This window comes from Leptonychotes weddellii, chromosome 2, assembly GCF_054177405.1.
Source record: "Leptonychotes weddellii isolate Sample4059 chromosome 2, ASM5417740v2, whole genome shotgun sequence".
NCBI lineage: Eukaryota > Metazoa > Chordata > Mammalia > Carnivora > Phocidae > Leptonychotes > Leptonychotes weddellii.
In genome coordinates, this window is record NC_138370.1 from 9,466,851 (window position 1) to 9,472,850 (window position 6,000).

Below are 6,000 nucleotides of genomic sequence, written 5' to 3' on the forward strand. Positions count from 1 at the left end.
TGGACCCAGTGGTGGATGCACCGGAGAGGTGAGGGCATGCCTTCTCCAGCCGTGCACCATAAAGAGGGCTTCTTGTGAAACAGTGGAACTCCCTCACCCACTCATTTCCGCTCAGCGCTGGATGGCCCTACAGCGGTGGACTTAGAGGATGGCAGAGGTCCTGATGTCAGGCACTCCCCAGGTGCAAGGTAGAAATGGAGACTCCCTAAACTGGTTACTGAGGTAATGGCTGAAAAGACTAAGGCTCAGTAATTCTGTGGCATTTCAGAAAGGGAAGGAAGGACTGCCCAAGACAGAAAACTATTCCCAGAGATTACGTGGGCATCATGAGGGGACGGCTGAACATAGAGGTTCCAGGGTGGATGAATCTATTTGTTTCATGCTTTCTTGAGGGAATTCCTACATCCCTTGGACCCAGATCCATGTGCTTTCATGTGCACAGATACTCTCCAGCGTACATGGTGACCTCAGCCACTTACGGATTAAAAATCGCTATCCGCTCTTCCTACCTGGTTACCTAGAAGCTATTTTATTTATCAATTCATTTAGTTTTAGCTTTCAAATACTATTTTATATGATTTATTCTTTTCTCTCTGGAAAAAGGAAGAGAAGGTATTACATTGACTTAATGAATAAAGAAACGACTGCTTCTAGAAATAGTAGGTAACCTAAGAAACCTTCTACAAAACCTTAGAAATGCTGAATACACAGTAAAAAAAAAAAAAAGATGTTTAACAACATAGCTGAGTTTCAAGAAGGAAAATGTAATTCCCAAACCCCCAAATGACAAGGAAGCTAAGAAGAGGTGAGAAATGCTGAATTATGGCAGCCCGGAGGGCATGTGCCAATGTCCTCAATCAAAAGACATGTTTTTCGGGACTGTGTGGGAAAAATATACAAGGACTTAGGACCCTTGCAGGGTGGAGAAGAGGGAAGGACCGAGATCGCCAAATGTAGGGCTGTGACCCTTGAAGTTTTATACTCTTGAAGTCAATATTTGAGATTAATTTCCTACTCAGCAAATGGAAAACACAAATGTGTTGATCTGAACTCTAATGAGGGAAAACATTCTTCCATTTACACATAAAATTCCTGAATACCCACTGCCTTTGAATGGGTTTAGAATTTGAATTTACCACTTTGGTACCCAGGAAACCTGTGCTCACATTAAAAATAATTAATATAATAATCTGAAAATTCACACACTTTTCTATGATTTATGTATGAAAACAATAAGATAATCAGCTAAGTAAATGTAAAACTCAAAAACAAGGAAAAGAACCACCTGCAACTTCTAAATATTAAAAATAAAATAAAATCTTCATGGATAGATTAACAGCAGATCAGACATAACTGAAGAAAAAAGATCTAAAACTAATTGTACAAAACATACATATGTATGTTCTCTTTATATATATATATAAAGAGAGAGAGAAAGAGAGAGAGGGAGGAAAGAGAGGTGATGAAATGAAAATGAGATTAAGAAATAAGGAAATTAGAAAGAGGAATGCTTGCAATTAATTAACAGGCAGAATGATAGAATAGAGGGAATGTAGAAGAGAATATTCAAATAAAGGATGATACTTTTCTAGACTAATAAAAGATATGAAGCCCCAGACTCAGAAAATACAAACCTTACCCATGAAACAAAATGAATAAACTGGAAAAAAGCAGAACAATCCCAAACATAAGAACATAAGAACATTGACATTTTAGCCAGGAGTTTCTCAACCTATAGTGTGGTTTCAAGTTATGGAATATATATAAATATATATATTTATATAAACATATGCATATATATGTATAAATACATACATATAATTTATATACATTCCATAATATTCAATATTATTTAATATAATATATGATATTTTGATTTTATATATATAAATAATTCACTTGAGTTTACCTCCAGAAATTCTAATTTAATAGGTTTGGAATTTGGGGTGAAGGGAGTGGAAAGAGCAAGAGTGAATTTGTACACAAAACTGTTGAGACTACTCTTTTAGCCATTTGTGTTAAGGAGTTTGGAAAACCTTTGTTTTTATGAAATAATGGAAGAGAGATGTAAGTGCCTTTGCTTGACTAGAGATTAAGATGGATTACTTTCATAATGATATCTAGAGCTAAGCCATTCCAACAAGTTAGCTTTTTCCTTTTCTGAACTATTTTATAAATGATAGTGGAAACTTTCATCATTGTGAGTGACTTTAGGTCATGGCTAAGGTGACATTCTGAGACAATTTTACAGCATTGAATTTTTGTCACAGTATTTCATAAGCAGATACACTTGTTTTCATAATACTTAACGATGAATTGCAGTGGGGGGGGTACTAAAACTTTTGTGCAGTCGCAACGGTAGATACATAGCTTTATAGCGACAACTGCTCTCTTATCTCTTCCTTATCTCTTCTTTGTGCACGTGAAGTCGGTTGGTTCTTTGCCCAGAAAATGTGCTTTGGTGGAGATGGGGAAGCCTCCTGGATGGATGTAAGCCTGACTTACTGTTACAGTTCTTTGTGATTCAGATTTCAGTCTCAATCACAGTCCTCACATACCAATGAAAATATACACTCAAAGCAGACTATTGTGCACAGTCTGCAATGTCAATGAAAATTTGATAGAGGAATGAAGTCCAACACCAAGTGTGTTATAGTTTAGGGGATTATGAGTTGATTTTCATGATATGAGCAGAGCAGACATAAACAGATTTTTATTATACTTTGCTAGAAATTCCATGTTAAATGTTTCCCTGTGAAGACATAGATACGAATACTCATTTATAAAGCCTGTTAGTTCTCTTATGCAGCGATAACTTCACTGATTTTATTTTTTTAATTAACTTAGAAACAAATTATGTGCAAAAATTATTATTCTAATTGTGTGTGCTCATATGAATCTTTATTAATAACATTTTGCATAAGATTTATTTAAAATATTAGCTTGTATGTCAGTGATTTTGCATATAACTTTTCCAATAATTACAGATATACAATACCTAAGATGAGGTATTATAAATTTCCCAAATCCAATAGGGAGAGAGTCAACAATGCAATTATCTTGGGTTTCTTTATTTTTGAAAATTGATAATCGCCATTTACGCTAGTCCCAATATATTTTCACATGTTTATTCTGGAGGATTTTTAATACAGGAAAAATGCACACTGAAGTGTCCTCCTGCTATATGTAAAAGTACAAATAAACAATAGCATTAAACTCTTTTAGAAAAAATAATAGGCACTGGATTATGTATTTTGAGATCAAATGTACAGCTATTGGATGTTTTTCTGGTATAGAAACAGAATAAAAGTAAGTAATCTGTGTAGCCAGAGAAATTGAGTAAGGGAAACCCAGAAAATGAAAGGCATCAGTTAAATGACACTTATTAATTGTGTGATTTTTATGGTAATTGACAGTGATGTTATCTGAATTACCCCTTTTTTAAAGGTGGTTCCAATGCAGAGATTATCAGATGGAGTTTATTCAGTGTGACTGTGGTTTTAAGATATCTTGTTTTTCTTACATTTTTTTACTTACAATTATGCTCAGGGAATATATATTTTACCAGGACATTCATATGAGGAAAAGCAGTGAACAGTGCAGTCACAGTAAGATATGCATCATGGGCAGTTGGCTAGAAGCATGCCCTAGCCTGAAAATGCATTCCTGCCCACTGCTTTATATCATTATCCATCAATTCGTGCCTCAGCAAAATGACCAATTATTATCTGACTTTGATGTGTTCAGGTTGTGCATAGTTGCTGAAACATGTTATAGAGTAAATGTTGTACATTAAAATGTTAAGGGTGTACAATTGTGCCATTAGTACAACTGATAAACAAACCTACAACAACACAATAAAAGGCTCAAAGTTATCCTTAAACCACTTCATATTCTACCTGTTCATCTTGGACACAAGAATAATATGCACCTATAGATACCATGTGTTCAATTATTTGAATTTTCCTTGTTGCGATCTGCCAACATAATTTTTCTAGGTCTGTAAATTTGGGTGTTAGAAGGATGTCACAACAATAGAGGGAAGAGTTAAGTCAGTGCCCAAAATTATAGCCTTGGGCAAGTTTCAAGTCCGCTGAGTAGGTTTATGGCATGCAAGCATCATAGTGTTCTCTTCCTAGTTAGAACATATCACAAGCTTCTGCTTCACCTACCCTAGGATGCCTCCAACTAACCAACTGACATTTACTTTAATCAGAGAAGGCATTGAATAAAATGGATTGAAAAGGAGGATGAAATGTTACACAAGAAATAAACGTAAATAAGTAAATGGACACGTGGCTAAGAGGGAAGCGAGTTTGTCTTCCCCCGTTGTATGTCACGGCCCATTAGGGTCATTGCTTTCCATCCTCAAAGGCTGGCCAGACTGTGGCACAGATGCAGGAAGATGGTAAAACACTTCCCATGTGCTTTGCCTACAAATTCTTCCTTAGAGAACTGCATTGAGCAGAGAGGTGGAAACCCTGTCTCTACTGTACAGAAACTGATTTCCGGCTAATACCTATTCGCCACTGTCTCCCATTACCATTTGTAGACACCCCTTTGGAAGCTACATTTTAAAATAGTGCAGAACCAACAGGCACAGCAGTGGTGAGGGCTTGTTTCACCCTGAGATGTGAAATTACTAATAAGAAAGAACAAATACTGCAATAACCAAGAGAGCCAGGCTCTCCGAGGAATGCATGGCTTCATACAGGATTCTTTCTGACAAGGGAATGATGGCTGACTTAACTTCTTCAGCAATAAATTCCACTCAGCTTGGTCATCTGACCAGAGAGCAGGAACAAGAGATTCCTCCTTAGTCCAGCAAGAGCCAAGCCAGGTAAATGATTGATAGAGAGCCTTCCAGGTTAATGTTTGGAAAGAGGTTTTTACCAGTCATAGAAGGGCTCTAGGAATAGAATCCACCCAAACAGGTTATGGGTAAACAACGTCCCTGGCTAGAGCTTTTCCCATTCTAAGTTGGCTAAAATGGGAACACACAGGTTATGGCAACTGCAGTAGATTCTGCCCATAGAGAGAACGCTTGGCTCAGGATATGTAGGAAAACGATGTTTTATGCAAACTATTTATTTATTTGTTTGTTTTATTTGAGAGAGAGAGAGTTCCAGTGTGCATGAGTGGTGGGGGAGGAGGCAGAGAGAGAAGCAGACTCCCCACTGAGCAGGGAGCCCAATGTGGGGCTCGATCCTGACCTGAGCCGAAGGCAGATGCCGAACCCACTGAGCCACCCAGGCGCCCCTATGGAAACTATTTATTGTAAATAAAGTGAAGAAGCAACTGTGATTTGTTTTTTAGCTTATTATTTCTTTTTTGTAAATCAAATTAATGTCTTCACCTATGAACAGATACTGTAACATAGAAAAAAAGGGAAAACAAAGGAATTGGTGTTCCTATCCACCTTCCCAGACATAAATTAAGTTTTTCTGTGCTTACTTATTTCTAGAACTTCATGAGTTTAGAAATTATTCTTAAGCCTCAGTTTCTTGACTTCAATTTTAGACAGTTATCTTTTGATTCTCAGTTATATATTATTAATGCCCTTGGCCTTTTCTCCATCTTTTATCTTCCTGGTCTTTGACTTTTTGTTACTTTTACAAGTTTATTCAATGTACATTGTCTGCAATACATTATACCTATTAGATATATACTCTGTTTATACATATGTTTGTGTGTGTTCCTGATTATATGTGTTTATATAGGTGTGTAGCTTCTAAGTCAACAATATATTACATTGTTAAGAGTATATTAATAGTTTTCAATATTATGCCAAATGTTATGTTAGGATTGCATTTCCTTTCTGGTCTAATATCGTGATGCCTTTTAGAGTTCATCAGTACTTCAACTCATGCACATTTCTGTTTGTTTCATATTTTACTTATGATCTTCTTGTACCATTTTTTGCCCTTACTAATTGCCCATAAATGCAATATACAAAAATACAATTCAGGTAATGGTTTCTACTATAAAGAAAATAGAACA